The sequence below is a fragment of the Anomalospiza imberbis genome, chromosome 8, assembly GCF_031753505.1.
Source record: "Anomalospiza imberbis isolate Cuckoo-Finch-1a 21T00152 chromosome 8, ASM3175350v1, whole genome shotgun sequence".
NCBI classification, from domain to species: Eukaryota; Metazoa; Chordata; class Aves; order Passeriformes; family Viduidae; genus Anomalospiza; species Anomalospiza imberbis.
Genome location: NC_089688.1, coordinates 15,090,478 through 15,107,128, shown reverse-complemented (window position 1 = coordinate 15,107,128; position 16,651 = coordinate 15,090,478). Strand labels below are relative to the sequence as shown.

Genomic DNA, 16,651 nt, shown 5'->3' with positions numbered 1-16,651 from the left:
TGTTTGTACCTTGTTTTTAGATAATCAACTCACAGAAACGAAACTCTTTTAAAAAGACATACATTTGAAAGATAGTAATTACATGCCACTAGCTTTTAGTCTTTCTCCCATTTTCTAGACTTAATTACTAGAGTGGGTGCTATATTCTTACATTTTTAATTAGTCAACTGTTTACAAGGAGGATTTTTTCTGCTATGAAGCACTGCATCCTTAAAATATTCATTCATGCAGAATTAAGTCCAGGACCTCATTAACATCTTAATTAAGAGTACCCAGGACAACTCAAGAAAAAAGCTGCCATATTTGCGATCAAATCTACCCTCTGATAAAACTGAAGTTTTGTCAGGAAAGCTCAACAGTTTTGAGCAAAATATAGATCTCTATTTTGGACTGCAGCTGAAGTAAAACTGATCTGGGTATTGAAAACTGCAAGGTGTCCAATTACACGTTTTGGAGAATAACTCTGCTATCTTGGGGACTCTTCCCCCACATTTACAGGTAGTAGTAAAATGCCCAAAGAAATGCAATCAGTTACTGAAAACTGGATTAGTTTTTTATTAACATGGAAACTGTTTATGTGTTGAAGCATGAATATTTTTTCCATGAATAAATTAAATATTAAGTTTACTTATAGTTTCTGATAATGAAAAAACATGTTTAACCTTTGAGTCAAAATAATGGCATTAGTCTGTGCCATTTTGCAAGCTTTTATAAGTATTTACAGGATAAAACAATTACAAAACTATTTCTGTTTCACATGTAGCAGTAAGAGACAAGGATAGATGATATCAGAAGCAGGACTTGAGAAAAAAGAAGCATTCAGAACACTGTTGATTATGAAACTTAGTCTAACACAACATTAATGTGTTCGGGATTCTTTGGCTTTCTTAATAAATTTTCAGCTTAGTTCAAATAGGTGAACAGAAAAGCAGGAAATCACAATTAAAAAAAAAAAAAAATCAGTGATCCAATTGCTTTATCTCAGTTGGAATAGAAAGAAGATAATTGCCAGAAAAGCAAAATTCTCTCCAAGTAGAAATGTGCATCTGCCTGTCTGGTAAAGTCTTCAGTAGGACAGCGAGCACATTTTTTTTTTTTTTTTTGGTCTAGCCTGGTACAGGGAATTCAGTCTGTAAAATGCATGGCAAAAAGCACAGTAACTTGATCCACCACTTGCATACAACAACATAATCACTTACCAACATGTATTTCTACTAGTATGGTGGGTCTTGTGCTTGTTTTTGTGGAAAGACTTGTTCCACAAAGAAGGAGACACAAACTGGTTTAGAAACAGTAAGCAGATCCATCTCGTGCCTGCCTCTGTGAGCTTGTCCGTGCTAGGGAATAACAGCCATGGCAGCACAATCACCACTGCAGTGAAGCTGTGCAATGACAGGAGTACAGCTGAGCACCACCAGCTTTGTCCAGAGCCCCTGCCTGTACAGACAGGCTAGCTGATGGCACTTGCTGAAATACTGACACTACTCCCCACAACCTGGCAACTACTTTAAGATAAAATGTGGCTGCTCTTTAACAGCATACAGAAAATAACAAACTATGTGAAAAATTCTGCACTCAAAACGAGAAGGGGAATTACTAATCATTGTATGAAGATCTAATGCAAACAAATAGTGGCAAATACACTCCTTAATCTTGCCATACGTACTATCTCATATGAAGAAACATGACCCAGAAGAGTAGATATAAGAAAGGAAGGCTACAAAAGAGAGACAATTAGTCAAGTAAACAACTTGGGAATGATTGCTGGAAGAAATGGGTTCACAAGAGCAGAGAAAGGGAGGAAGGATTTGGCAGCAGAGACTGGGAGACTGTTCCAGGAATAGGAGGCAGTGTGAAACAAAATGCAAAGTGGAGAGTAGGAGGAAGAGATAAACCAAGGAATACACAGCGAGTCAGAGGGGAGTAAGAGAAAATGACAGCTCACATTGCTTAAGGAGGCAGAAGCACAGTGCCTAAAGACAGAATTTTCCTAAGACATTAGGTCTAGCTTGCCTACATTTAAAAAACATAGGTTCTCTAATAACAACAAAAAAAGCATGGTCTAAAAGGCTTAACAACTCATCTTCAAATACGAATTCCACCAGAAACAGGCCAGCATGCTTACAGCTTATGCATTTAATGCTGACAGAGGAGGGCTCATACAGCCTGGACCTCTGAAATTCACCATGTCACACAATATTCCAGACACACCGCAACATTACTGCATCCATATCCTGACTAAAGGCACTACTGGTTTTGTTGTGAAAAATCTAACACACTTGCTGTACTTGCTGCATTCATCCCTTTCCTTTGTCCAGAACAAAGTGTTCTGGAGCAGTGGAAGGCAAGAGCTACATTAAGGCAGAAAGTTGCCTCAACTACATTCCAGCAGTGCTTTCTGCCCTTTCAATTGGGAACTGTGTCCCACAGAGACAAAAGTGGTATTAGCTCGCTGACAGTTTAGATTACCTGCATTAAAGAATAATCCCAAGAAACATTATAAATGCTGAAATTTCATCATTAATGTTGAAATCCCAAATTCACATGTGCTAATTGATCTCACTGAAGTAACAGATAGTTTATAGTTTTCAGATCACTTAACACTATCTTGTGCACGGATGTGATGGGAGAGAAACTACTCCATTTAGCATTCAAGTAATTCAAACTCGACTTTGCAGCAACACTCTAACTAAATAATTAATGCTTTCTCATAGCCTCAGATTAGATTAACACTATACTTCCACACATGATGTTTTCCTCCTTTTTCTACTTAACAGTGCTGCAAAAGAGAGAGCAAAGGCAGTCTGGATCCCAACTCTGAAGTTTCCTATCTTCTTCATTGCAGACAAAGCACAAGAATAATTTTTAGCTAGACAGCAACTTTGAAGAGCTAAAGTTACTAAAATATATATTATAAACATATTTTAAAATTTTAGACATTAATTTTAGAAGTAAAATACTGAAATTGATTTTAACTCTAATTATTTAATCTACTTAACTCTCACATAATTAATTTAGTAGCTGAAATATAAATGTTAAACTTCTCTGGAAGACATACTGGTTTCTTATCAACAAAGAACTGAAGCCTGTAAAATTCAGTCTTCATTATGAATCTGGGTTAGTCTTTCTGCGGTAATTTGAAATGCTTTGAATTTGTCCCCACTCTCCCCTGAAGTGTTAAGTGACTTGCAGAATATCTGTGATTGCAAGTGTTAACAGAAAGCACGTTGAGAGGACCTGCTGACATCTTGGTACCTATATCAAGAACCCTGCCCCAGCGGTTTCATGTTTATTTTTGCCCCTATTCCCCATTGCCTGCCTGAATTTTTCCAAACAATTTAGTTGATATGACCACGCAGCATCATGAGGTAGTTGGCTGCCACTGGATTCAACCCAGCCTCCTCTTTGCTTGCCAGGTGCCAGCTTTGCTGCCTGACCTCCCTCTCAGCTGAGAGGGGCATGGAGAAGTGTGCAAGTTCACCAGTATCGTCCCATTCCTCCCAGAAGAGCAGACCTGAACATCATTCTCTTCCTCAGCCACACAAGGTGACAGTTTGACAAATGCATTGGTCATTTCAGCCTCAGGAAACCCAGGGGCATGGCCCTTGGTTTCAAGCCCTGGTGTCCCTGTGCTCAGCCAGGCTGTCCCTCGGCAGCAGTGCCACAGGGCGTGGTAAGGGTTATCAAGTTTTCTGCTACACTCACTCAGCTCCTCCAGAGTTAAGACAGGGTGACTGTTTTCTAATTCCTGCATACATAAACTAAGGATGCAATTCTGACCTCTCACTCAAATGCCAACTTCCCAAAGCATTCAGAGAGGAAGACTCCACAGATGAGCTACAGGTGAGGATTCTGTGTTCAAGAGACCAACATTAGGAGCTGGCAGAGAAACTCCAGTGCCCTGTTTGGTTTCTGTCTTTCTGTTCTTGAAGAGTTAGAAGAACAAAAGGACAAGCAGCATTACCACAGGAGATGAGACAGGGTGGGACATTAAAATCTTTAATTTTTCTTTGTGCACTGGTCCACAAACAACAGAAATGAGTTCAAGGAATCTTTGAGACAGTGAGAGTTCTTCATGTACTCTCTGGGAGGGAGCCAGACATCCTAAACGCTCGAGGATTCAAGGGTAAGGCTGACTTCAGTCCTTTACTCCACTTTTACCTTGATGTGGTTACACATTTCCGGAACTCCATCCGGAAAATGGGAATCACATTACACAAAGATGCTGAGCATCAATGACTCTACAGCACTTTGTGAATGTATCAGAATGAATTGGTATTCTGGTGGTACCTGGGTAAAACACAAACTTCAAAACAGTGATATGGGTGGGATTGCCACCACTTGCTGCTCTACTGTAAACATTCCAGAGAACCAGATCTGAGACAGACAGAAAGTCAAAAATTCTCCATCAGTTCTCAATTAGCAGAAGGATTGTAACTCAGCTTGGTTTGCTGACAACATAAAGGCTGCTCCATGGAAAGGGTGAAAATTCTCTTCCCCTCCACTGCATTTTCCAGGCTCTCATATATTTCTTTTCCTCCACTGCTGTTATTTGCATCAAAAGGGGAATCACATTCATTCAACAAGAGCCCCCTTGGAGGTTAAACTACAGGCAGTGACATTTAATTTATTGAAAAGGGGGAAGTCAGAGTTTATTTTAGGTCAAACTGCTTATATAAATAATTACCTTGGACTCTGCAAATACTCTGCTAAGAATACAAATAAAGAGGACATATATGAGTCCTCTATTTTTCTGGGAGAGTTCCACTTCCCTCCACAATGCTAAACAGAGTAGTCAACCAACTGATGTAACATCTGCAGGCTGATCAATGCCATGAATGCTTCCACCTCAGAAGTAACACCTTATCTTCTACCCCTTGCTCCTTATAGAAATACAAACCAAACAATCTATCAGTGGGTGACTCTGGAGGTTTCTATTACGTGCTCTCCCACATTCCTCATCCTTCTCCCCAGGAAGACTCTTTGGCCTTTACACAAATACATTCTGCACTTGAATTTTCAGTATGAAAATAATTTACTTATTCTGAAATGAAGCACACAATATAGAGTGGTCACTAAGCACCACAAAAAGGCTGAAAAGCTATAACACACCAAAGCAGAGAAAGGTAAACGCCTCCATTTGGGTTTTTTCAGTTCCAAAAAGGAGGGTCTCTGCATAATCTCAGCTCATATAAGAGGTATGAAAAAGCAAGACTATACTATGTTCATACAATACCTAACTTCACAGCCTTTTGTTTGGAAGAAGTTATCACATTGACTGAAAGCAGCTTTTCAAACAGCAAGCTACAAAACCAAAATCCTTTGAGGAATATTTTGCATTAAAAATGTCTTCATACTTGCAGTGAAATATTCCAGCACCAGCCATATTCTAAGAACAAAGTGTGCTCCCTCTCCACAAGCCCCCGGGCTGGGCTTGCTGACTCTATAGTGAGTTTGTTATTGCCCTAAGGGAACATTAGTCAATGAAGAGCTCAGAGTTCTCCTTTCACTTCATGCCTGGGCTCATCATAATGTGTGCAAGCAGGCTTAGTCTGCAGACTCTGTCTTTACATCTTCCACCTCCTATTTTCCAGCAACATTTTTCACAAATGAGCACTATCAAGCGTCTCTTTTGAAACAAGGTTATTGAAATCATCACCTTCTTTAGAGTGTTGCAGAGAATAAGACAAAGTTCCTAGCTTTCAAACATAACTGAATGCTTTTACTACTGCACCAGGTGACTCCCTCACGAAGAAAACAGGCGCCCCACGGAGTGATAACTACTCTAATACCTGCTCCTGTCCAGCTCTGCTCTACAAGTGGCACTTCACCTTGCTGGGAAAAAAACCCAGCAAGGTGCAGGTGTGAAAGGAGGTACAACAACAGGAACATGTCTATATATACCCAAGTTGGAACACCAGGCTGAACAGGGGCCTTGCAATGTGAGGCAAACAGCTGCTGTATTCCTGAAACACCTCTGACATACTGCAGCATCTACTGTGCCTAGCATGGTTCTTCCACAGCAAGGACAGCAGCAGGGTTAACAACTTTCTGTTACATTTCATCTAAGGTGAACAGCTAATACAGCATTTCAAATGGTTTAGAGAAATAGAGAAAGTTTATATTGAAAGATCATTTGTATTTTTTAGTAATTTCCTTCAAAACATCAAAGCTGAAAAGCCACATGGGAAGCTGTCTGACAATTCTAGCAGTGAAGTAAGAGCCAAGATTTTTTGAGTTAGCAGCAAGTCAACCTTCAGCAAGGTTCTCTGTCTCTCTTTTGGTTAAGCACTCCTATCAAAATATACCTTTTCTTTATATCTTTGGGATTCTTGAACTGGATGGCTTATGGAAAGGCCATATCCTAAAAAAATACGGGAAAAAAATTCACTGCAATTTCAGCTAACCTGAAACATATGACATCACTTAAACAGAGACCATCACCCTTCCTCATCCTTTATGAGCAGAATTTAGGGAGTGAAGGTAATTGAAAACTGTGTCTCCTCTTCCCGATAGCCACATTTCAGAGGGCAGGTTTTAGATAGCAAGAGCTACATCTACACTGTTGCTTACAATGCAGGCTAACCACCTAACTTATATTTGTTACTTTAAGATGAAAAACCAAAGACCATTAAGAAGAGAGGCCTTGTGAAAAGTCTCAAGTCTATGCTCCATGCCATGCTTTTGCTTTCTACATCTGCAGCGTCTGGCCAAATTTCAGAAGCATTTGTACTATCAACATGAACGTGACTGGTTAATAAAAGAATCTTTTCAAAGACCCAAATTCTGTTTAATGTGCCTTGACCAGGAGAATGGCAGCTACATGTCAGCACAAGGATCAAGAAGTTTCTTAATGACCAGAAAAACCCTCAACGTTCCAAGTGAACCTCTTTTCCCAAGAAACTTAAAAAATAATGGAAATCAAACACACTGTTAACCAAAGGATCATCATTTGTCTGTGGTTAAAGGAAAAATAATATGTATAAAAATTTCAATTTCTAAGCTTTCATCTTGCTAAATATTAACTAAGCAAAACTAAGCTTTGCTCTTGAGATGCAAATGAGAATTTAGATTGCTGTGTGACAAAACACTAGCAATTGTGGTTTAGTCCTCAGGAAACATATAAAGCATCATCTGATTTTAAAAATGTTCTCTGTAACGGGTCTGATCTTTGCAGTGATTTCATCAATTACCAATGTTGCTGATATCTCTTCATCTACCAGTCTGGTAGCCAAGACATAAAGTGACAATGAAGGTTCAAGGGAGTATCTATTTATAGTGCATCATGAGCAGTAACCTGGGCAAAGGCGTGCACAGCTACAACCACCTTCCCTGTGCTACTCAAGTGCATTAATGAGCCAGCAGTTCATCACAGGCCAGATTTCATCCTTCTCCAGCATATTTCAGAAGCTGAATTTAACCCAGCAGCAAGGTTAGATGCAGAGACATTCTGTGGGGAGGGAAAAAGAGTGCAGGGGGAGGCAGAGGAGAAGGAACTAACAAGGAGCTTAATGAGCAAGGAACTATAGCAGGCATATCAGTATGAGATACAAGCCCTGCCAACTCCACTTAGTGCACTGCCTAATACAGTCACTGAATAGCAGCTCCTCCATCCTCCTCTCAAAGCATTGTCTGTGCAGACAATGACTGGTTAACCAGCAGTCAAACAGCAAGGCATGAAAGAAAACAGTGTTTTCTTGTAACGACCTAGGTAGCACTTAGACAAGGAATAGTAAAGATAGGCACAAAGATTCAAATTCCTACCTTTAATAGTGAAATCCTTACATACAGTTACTCTATCCAAAGGGGTCAGACAGTCAGCAACCCAAGGAAAGACATAGAGCCAAATGGAAAGCAAGAAAGCCTGAGAGCTGGTCTTCACAAAAATCATACAGTGAGCTGGCCTTTCTGGGGAAGGGCAGCTGGGCTGCACAGTTGGTAGATGGATAGACCATCAGTACCAGTGGCTGCCTTCCCTTTACTCAGTATTGCCAAAATCTCTCACATTGTGTGAACCCAAGGATGCTATAATTTTAAGCACAGGCAAATGGGAAAATGTAAATAAATTCATGCTATTAAAAAGAGCACATTAGTGCTGAGCATAAGCACCATTAAAGACTAGCTGCTATACCATACTGCAGCTACAGGTAGGTGGTGAGCAAAGCACAATCCCACGTAAACAGTCCAAAAGCACACCTCCCTTCCCCCCAGAAACTATCTTGCCTTGCAGCTCCTCTCTGAAAAGCTTCCATGTCACTCCCTGAAATCTCAGGAACAAGGAGAGGAAAGTAAGGAAGATGGTGTGCAAAGGAAGGCATGGTCCAATGCAAAGGAAAGCATGGTCCAGTGCTCAGCTTCTCATGGCACACAGCAGATTCGAGATGCTCCGTCAGGGTGGGAACAGCTCCGTTCCTTCCTCCTCTTACACACTGTGCATCTAATCACGGTGGGGCGCTGAACTCCGTTTGCACGGCAGACAATGGGATCTGGCAGCAGTTCAAAGGCATTTATAGCGAAGTGACTGAACAAGCTCACTGCTGGCGCAGGCAGGCGAGGAAGCAGAGCGCCCCACTTTCCTCCCTTTCACTACTCAGCCTGCAAAGGCAGGTGCTGCACCATGGGCAGCCAGCTCTCCTTTTGTTCCAGTGGCAAGAGGATCAAGGAGGAAACTGAAAAGGTACCACCACCAAGAACAGCAGCACCTAAACCCACATCAATAAGGTAGAGGGAGGTGGGGAGTGAGTGGGGGAAGAGGAGGGAGACAGAGAAGTGAGGGACTGGCAGGCAGAGGGAGAGCAAGCAGGCAAGCAAAGGGGGAGAGCGAGAAAAGGGAGCCCACAGACAGCAGTGCCTGGCACCCTGACAACCTGCTGCCAGAGTTCATCTTCTGAAGCTGTCACGGGTTTATGAATGCCTCTAGACTGACAAGCTGACAAGATGAGAGAAACTACACTCAGAAAATGTATTCAGCAGCAGTAAATTGCTTCTCTTGCCCTAATGTGGTTTGCAGGGAACTGATCTCAGGGAACTGATCTCATTTGGGGCGGTGCAGGGAGCAAATCAACTATGTATATTTAGACACTATTATTGGAATCTGGAGACTGGAATAAATCTACAGAGGGACAAAGAAAAATCACCTTCTCGTGCACCACTAATAAAAAATTAACATGTTAAAAGAACAAATATATAAATCTCAGATTATGCTTTGTCCCTATGTAAGCACTTTTGGTAGCAATGGTTGGGAGGGTGGGGCAGGAGCTAAACTCCTGAAAGCCTGGCACAAGAGGGGCTCTCTACTTCAAAAGGTAACAGGAAACAGTGCTGTAGAGAAGCAGAGAGACAGACAGAAAAGGAGGCACTTCCTATCACAGCAGCATACTCTGCTCTTCAAAGATGCAATGCCCCAGGTATGCTCAAAGTTGTATCCTTTCCCAGTCAGGGTTTGGGAGTAGAGGGTTTTCAGACAGGATGACATACTAGCACACATCTCTAGAGGAGTTCCTTTAACAGGAGCTGACAGTGCACAGCAAACACTTCTGTAGTAAGACAGGGAGACCTTAATGCAATGGAATGCTACAGGGTAGTAGAGAGCACTCTGGAAGAGGCCTGAATCTCACTGATTCATCAAGTGCCATCTCTGTTATAAAATGAAAAAAGCACCTCCTTAAAATTTTATCTTGACAATAACAAACTGAAAACTAAAATCAAAACCAAGGGCCAAGTACCAGGCTCTTGGGTTTACCTACTATGATTTAACCTGCTTTTGTAGAATGTCCAGCTTTAAAGTCTGCCTCAAAGATATTTCCTACTGTCTCATTGTTTTGGCAGGACCAAAAAAAAAAAACCCTGTAAGCTAAGGTAGAAAATGTTTTAAAATGTTTATTAAGAGTAAATTACTTTCCTTTTGAATTAACAATAAAGCTCATTCCAAATAGGCACACAATATGTATTCTTTCTGTCCTACAATGGCACAATGATTTGCTCAGTGTTTTTTAAACCTAGAAGATATATTACAAAAACCTTACATTACCTTATATTACAAAAAAAGAGCACAAATTCTTCATTCATTTATTTAATATGAAAACTGAAAAAAGCACTGAAGTCTTTCAGAAGGAAAAGCACATTGCCACAAAGATATTTATTGCTAAGCGGTGAATAAAAGACGAGGTGCTGAGGGATAAGGATTACACACATAAAACTAGAGCTGCTATTCTAATCAATCAATGAAAGATAAATGCAAGTTGAGCACCTTTGAAAAATGTTGTTTCCATATCTAAGAGAGAAGACAATTCTCTATTTTGCCTCATGAAAAAAAAAAAATCATCTCACATACATGACATACGTCATACTACAACACAGCGCTGCAAATCTGCAAGCCTGTTTGTGAACTGCAGATGGATAATGCTGACAAAAATTTTCATAGAATCGTAACCTAAAACCATTAAATTTTTTAGCTCTCGTCTATGCCACTAAACAAACCCTTTCCATTCAAGCTGCAGTCTGCAAACAGCAGATGTTGGAAATCTCTTGACACTCCACTAATCAGAAAGATGACAGAAAATTCTGACTCCACACAACAAAGAACCAATTCATAGAATAACCAAGATTTTCATGATGGGTTTCCACCTTTCTCCATCTCCAGTGTTTTATAGAGATTCAGGCTTACTGGACACTTGCTGGTAATCTTTTCAAATCTATTAGTTTAGAAAATATTAGAAAGAAGAATTACTACTGCTCCATATACACAAAGACAATTAACTTTTGCTCACTGCCTAAAGTCACAATTAACTTTTGCTACTGCCTTCATTATTTCCCTCAAAGGCTAGATTTTCTCTTCTTCATCTTCCTTAACCAAACCTCCTGCCTTCTCCCATGCCCTGCCAACTCCCACAACTATTCCACAGTGTCCCCTAGATCAATGGCAAGCAGAGGAATAATTTAGCCCAACTGAGGTTAAGCACTGTTTAGGGGCAAGTACATGGACTATGTCTTCATGCTAGCAGGTAGTTATGGTGAGATTTCAATGGTATTTTTCTACACAGTTCAGTCCTAATTACCCTGCCATAACACAACAATGTAGCTCTGCACAGTGTCAGTTTGTGGTGATTGTTTCCAAAGAGCCCTGGAAATAAAGGGGGAAATTATGGATATTTTACCAGTTAACAAAGAGTCTCTACTGCTGCTCAATTTAAGGACAGTCTCCCCTTCCAGGCAGCTTCCCAGTCATTGGGATAACCCTGTAGGTCTTTCAATAACATGCCCCATGCTGACTGTGATATACAACAAGGCCTTTCTGACACTACTGCATGATCTTTATATTTGCTACTCAACGGCTTTTAATCACAGACACAGCAGAGGCACAACAGCAGAATTATACAACGCCAGAGCAGAGGGTCTCCACCAGAATCAGCAGACTACTTCTGAGGGGTCCAAGAACAGGTTTCCAAGAAAATCAAGCCAATCCTCAGAAGTTTTAATTCCCTGTAAAGATGTCAGTATCTTTATTACTTTTTTTTTTTTTAGATCTGTGAATTAAAACAGATTTTAAAAGTAATTTTTGTGAGGGTAATGCCCAGAAAAATCAAAACAAACTCAAAATACCTAGTCATGACTCAGATGAAAGTCTCTCTTCTGTCACTGGCTGAAATTGTGTGTGCTGCAGTATTTCTGGACCAGTCAGTATCTTCCCTCTACTTCTAATACCCATAATCTGGAAAACTCATCTAAAAATCAGAACTAATAACTCAAAGAAAGAAAATTGTCTTTTAGAGTCCCTGCACCTTAAGAAAGAATATTGGTTTTTACAAAAATGTTAACAGTATTTGCAGTATTTCCTCCTCACCAGGGTCATACTATGTAATGGAATAATTTCTAAGATATTGATAAGACCCAAACCTCTTGCTGTGTTTTGTATCAGTAGCTTAAAAGAGTACATGATACCAAGGTAAATATGTTTCAACTAAGTGGTCTTAGTAAATAACCCAATCTTGAAACAGTAAATAAAAAAAAATAGCAAAATCTGACTGTCCAGGCAAATCTGCTAACAGACATATATACTGAAATCCTAACTTCATAAAGCAGGACATGTGATAATCCTCTCTGATGCCTCTCATTTATTGAGCTATACTACAATGTTTACTTGAATTTTCATGAAGACTTTAAACAGCTGGACAAAACACATTTTTCACGCCCTGCCATGCTCAAAGGATATGTTTTTCTGTTACATGTTTTTTAAAATACCTCAGGTTTATGTTGCTTTTCACACTGATTACACTTCAGAAACAGTTAAGGCCTAAATAGTTCTGGCTACCAAAACATGGGAAGACCTGTGCTTGTTTAGTTTACGTTCTTTGAAATTTTTTTCTTGATCAAGCCTTATTTGTAAGTCATCATGACACAATAGCACTGGTAGTTCTATCCAGGAACAATTCTTAAACTCCAGACAGAAACACATAACAAATCTAGAATGGTTTATGGTAATGTGCCAAGTAAGAATTACTCACACAAGTTCTTCAGTCACATACACACACCCCATCCCCAGTCTACCCTGTTCACGGATCATGTCCCCCAGGGCTCTGTCCACCATCTCACTAACTCAGTTTACCATATTTACAGCTGCAGACAATACACAGGATATAATGTAGCCAGTCCCATAAATCTTGAAACTCTCACTGAAGCCAGCAAAGACCAAACATATATGTGTGTAAATTTTCCCTGAAAAAAATACCAGCAAAGATCGATTACTATTGAGGTACTTAAATACTGCACTTACTACCTGAAAAACAGTTTAGTTCCTTTGAGTTTCTCCATTCTTCCTCACCCAAATATTGATACAGAATATATATTGCCTTATCTCTTTTATAAAAGATACTTGGGCACAACTCAGATTTTCTAGGGGTCACCAAGGGAGAAGGTAAAACTTCTCATGCAGCTTAGCAGCTGAGGAAGGGACAGAAGATTCAAGGATGCACTTAACCCAGCCAATATCTGCTTGTTAACAGAAGAACAGCTTCCTCTCCTGAATTTCCCCTTTCAGGATAACAGAGCACCCCAAAACACAAGGAAGTCTACAATTAAATCCAACAAGAGCTGATTGCCTTAACAAGCCGTGTGAACATTGCCAGAATGGAGGCTGGGATTGGGCTGAGAAAGGAGATTGACTTTGCAGACTTGGGTAGGTAGAATCTCTTCAGCTTCAATCAACTCATTTTATTTGCACATATTTTGGTAAATTTCTAGTTGGCTTGAATGTTCATGTCATCACTGGTGAAATCTACCCTACCTGAAATTCAATCAAAGACAGCTATGTCACATTATCCTTTTTTTTGTCCTGGCACTGAAACAGAAAACAAGAGTGGTTCTTGAAAAGGTCCTTCTTGCCACTCTGGTTGTAGTTGATGTTGGAATTAAAGGGGAAATAAAACAAAGCAAAACAAACAAACAAACAGTAAAAGGTTTGTATCCTAAAAACACACCTCTGTCTCTAAAAGCAGGAGTCAAGTGAACCACTATCCACTCCATTTGGAATGAGTGCCTCCCCAGTGAGACAATTTCTGAAGCCAGAATAAACATGTCAGTGAAAACTCTTCTTTTTCTTCAGTGAAACAAAGAAGCTTTGATATTGGTACCAGTTATATAATTAAAATTTGTGTGAGATGGCAGTACAGGGAACAAGCAACCTTTCATCCCATTAAGGAACTAAAGGTGTCAGTACCTGAGGGCACCATCAGCCTTTGATGACATGGACCTACTCTCAAGTGATCCTCCATGCACTCCCCTCCCTGCACCCTGATTTAAGGCTTGGCCTGGCCCCCTGCTCTCTGCCTGAACTTTGCTGCAGGTATACCTGTCTGCAGCCTTGCCTCTGGCTTCATCTCCTGGATTGACTGAGGCTGTAGGAAGCTCTTCTTCTGGAAAGATTCCTCGTATATATGGCGTAACTTGAACCTAGTTCTGTCTTTGGCCGTCTCCTGGGTGGCCTTTGGACCCATGCTGCTGCTTTGTCTCCAGCCACGTCTTAAACTCCTGGATAGAACTTCATTGCTCCATCTTACCTGGGAGTGTCAACAAACCCTGTCACTAGGAGCCAGCTCTGCTTGCCATGCTCAGACCCTGTGGGACTATGCCCCATCAGTAGTGGCAGTACTGCACTGGGGTCACCCTTGCCTTCTGACTTGCCTCAGTTCCTAGCTCGTGCTGTACCCTCACAAGAGGCTGGTGCATAGTGGTTGCAGGAACAAATTTAAAAATCAATGGAAACAATATTAATCTCTTAACTGTCAACTGCCCAGGTCTTTTCTGGGAAACCCTCCAAGCTGTCCATAATCAAAGCCTAAGTTGATTTCTGAAGCCTTTAAGCATGGCCTTCAGACAGACCTTGGCAGTTTGGTGTGGGCCTTGGACCAACAACTTTAATACCAGATACAGTAAATATCATCTGAGAGACTAACAGAGTTTTGTAGTGTATTAAGCACATGAATCATTTTGTGGAAGGTGAAAGAAAGGAAGAATATGAATCTGCATTTATAGAAGAAAACCTAACAATAATGTGTTACTTTTCCATGTTAAGGGAGGAGAAAAGCTCTTAATGAATGCAGCATTCCTCAACCATGATATTCATTTAAAATGCATGATGAATAGGGTGAAAAGGGTCAGAGCTAAGCCATTCAATTGACAAACAGATGATACATCCAGGAGGCAGGAACATGCCCTCACAAAGCACCTAAGTCATGCCCTTCTGCTTTGTAATTAATTTTTTGTTTCTGTTCAGCTGTGCTCACATTTCTTATCCCACAGATCTCCAAGGCCCACTTGGGGACAAAGCATGCTTATATGGAGGAAAGGATAATGAGGTTAGTGGGTATGGCTATGCAGGTTGCTAGTCTTACATGGTCTTTACACTTCATAGTGCTTACAATTTCAGATAGTTAATTAATTTTTGTATTAATCTTTAATACTTGACAGACTCATCTTCAGCAACAGCCAATCCTTAAAAATGATGTAAACTGTAACTGGCAAAAATCCACCATGAATGTGCCAGTTCTCAAACTTCAGACCAATAAGCTAATTAAAATGTTTAAAACCAAATCCTGTCCAAGCACTAGAATTCATCCCTATTGAATAAATGTGGCACAATGTCATGAAGACACACCATTTAAATAAACTGGCACATCTCTGGAGATGGTTCGATGACAGCACCTCTTTGATAATATTAGGTCAATTCCACAAAGTTTCGGAGGAACTGGTTTACTGTAACCTGCTCCAACATGGAGACGAAGAACCGGTGACTGCAAAGGAATACCTGGCAGATAAATTCTTATTAGAACCAATTAACAACAGACACAGTTAGGAACCAGAGAAAGTTAAAATATAATAGAAAAGAAGTTATTTGCCCCTCTATTTCTGCTACAACTGAACAGTGCTGAGATATCTCACAGGAAAATGAGGACTTTTGGGAAAATAAAGGTTTTTTGAAAAGTAAGCTACAGACATTTTGGCACTCACTTTCTGTAATTTAACTGTGGGATATTGCTGGCATAGGCAGGAAAGATTAAGACATTAGTCTTAAGCAACAAGTAAGTATTGCTAAGGATGAACTAACTACATACTAGTACAAGAAAAGCCTAAATTCCACTTTTAAATTAATAATAATAATAACTTAAGTTTTCCAATAACTTTGCTTCCATGTTGAGTGAAATGGATTCTGCATGGACTACCTGGCTGTATATTCTAACTGCATGGTCCCTTTTCCATCTCCTATAATTTCTACATTTCTGCTGTCTTTCCCATTTTTTATTCTTTGTGTCAATGAAATCATTGGTGCAGTAGCAATTTACTGTGGTTGTACCTTAAGTCAAACATTGCTCTCCCTTTGCTCTTCTAGCCATGATGTCACATATACATTGACACTAGTAGAAGACATGAAACATTCCATTAATAAATGAATAAAAATAAATTAAACTCTTTCACTTACTATAAATATCTACCAATTTCACACATGAAAATTACACCAAGTGTCTCTGGAAGTACACCACTATTCAAGTTGAGTAGAATGCTAATGTGGTCACTACATTCATTCAACTCCATCTCAAATTTTTGTGTATTTTTAAAATCTTGAGTTTGCAAACTTAGCTGCAGCTTCTTCTACCAGTTTACTCTTCATAAGAATGCACTGCAAGTATACAAACATGTATCACACATTTCAAGTTATTTTTGTTCCTTTACTAGTCTCTCTGCAAAACTGATAAAAAGTTTACAGGAGACAAGATTTAGTATTCTTATCACACTGGAATGAGCTATAACAGGTCCACACCAACTACATAGGTCATACCTCTCTTCCAAAATCTTTTTAACTATCCAAGGCCTAAGGACTCTTATCTACGTGTCCCTAGAATACTCAGGGTTAGGGTTAGGGTTGTGAAAAAGCATACAGCTGCAGAGTGAGTGGCTGCCAAAAGAAAGTGGGACCTGCGTGGACATCAGCCCGGGAAGAAATCTTTCATTTGGGTAACAGTATCAGAGCCATAACAGGAAAATTAAGGTAAAGTTCAGCTTCTGGTTGACATACAAAGGAATTCAGAACTGTAGCATGTGTAGGGCTCAAAGAGCCCAAAGCCCTTGTTTCAGCATATCCACCTTTCCCCATCACCTC

The 16,651-nt window shown here is 40.1% G+C and overlaps 1 protein-coding gene across 10 annotated transcripts in view; it reads right to left on the bottom strand.

Moving 5' to 3' along the window:
* NDST2 (N-deacetylase and N-sulfotransferase 2) overlaps positions 1-16,651 on the bottom strand; it is a 139,021-nt gene that overhangs the window by 36,786 nt on the left and 85,584 nt on the right. Inside the window, exon 1 of one of the 10 annotated variants that reach the window (XM_068198499.1) lies at positions 15,717-15,867. The exons of 8 other annotated variants lie outside the window; for them this stretch is intronic. The gene's annotated coding sequence lies outside the window, so the exon portion shown is untranslated. Of the gene's footprint in view, positions 1-13,714; positions 14,023-15,716; positions 15,868-16,651 lie in introns of those variants that run through there. One more of the 10 variants, XM_068198500.1, reaches the window with a different exon arrangement.